Below are 780 nucleotides of genomic sequence, written 5' to 3' on the forward strand. Positions count from 1 at the left end.
AGACAGGCAGACAGACAGACAGACAGACAGACAGACAGACAGATAGATAGATAGAGAGATAGAGAGAACAATAGATAGACAGATAGATAAGTTTCTTTATTAGCCACACAGGGCCTAACACAAAGGGGACAAAATACAATGTAGAGCTTTTCTTTTCGAAAATAAACAAAAAAGGAAAAAATAAATTTCCGATCAAAAGGGATCGTGTCAAAAAGAAAAAAAAAGCGATTAAAAGGGATCGTGTATCACAGAAAATATCATAAATGTGAAAAAACGTGGAAAGAAAAGCGTACGGGAAAGACCACGGTAACCTCAGGCAGGGAGAGAAAAACACATGAGAGCAAAGTACTCTCTCTCTTTCTCTCTTCGATTTACAGGATCATGCTCAAAGTGGTTTCGTCATTCACCCACCTTTTGTTAAACTTTTCATTAGACAAAACTTGCTTCTCTATTCTCACCTTCCTTTTCAAGTGTTACTTGAAAATGTTGATGAGTGATTGGCCAGAGTGGAAAGTATTTGTCGCTAAACCTTTCGCTCGAGTCCACCACAAACATTCTTTCACCATGCCCACCAGGACGATGAACACTGCCTTGCCTTCCCGATAGACTCAGTCGACAAGCGAACTCGTCCCACACGTGACAACAGCCGTTCGGCATAAGCCCACAGGTCCGCCGAAATGGTTGGACACTGCACGAGTGCGTGCAGAACGGTTCGTCGCTCTGACCGCATCTCGGGCAAGTCGGTCCGGTGTGTCTCAGAGAGAGAGAGAGAGAGAGAGA

Source organism: Octopus bimaculoides, chromosome 26 (assembly GCF_001194135.2).
Source record: "Octopus bimaculoides isolate UCB-OBI-ISO-001 chromosome 26, ASM119413v2, whole genome shotgun sequence".
NCBI classification, from domain to species: Eukaryota; Metazoa; Mollusca; class Cephalopoda; order Octopoda; family Octopodidae; genus Octopus; species Octopus bimaculoides.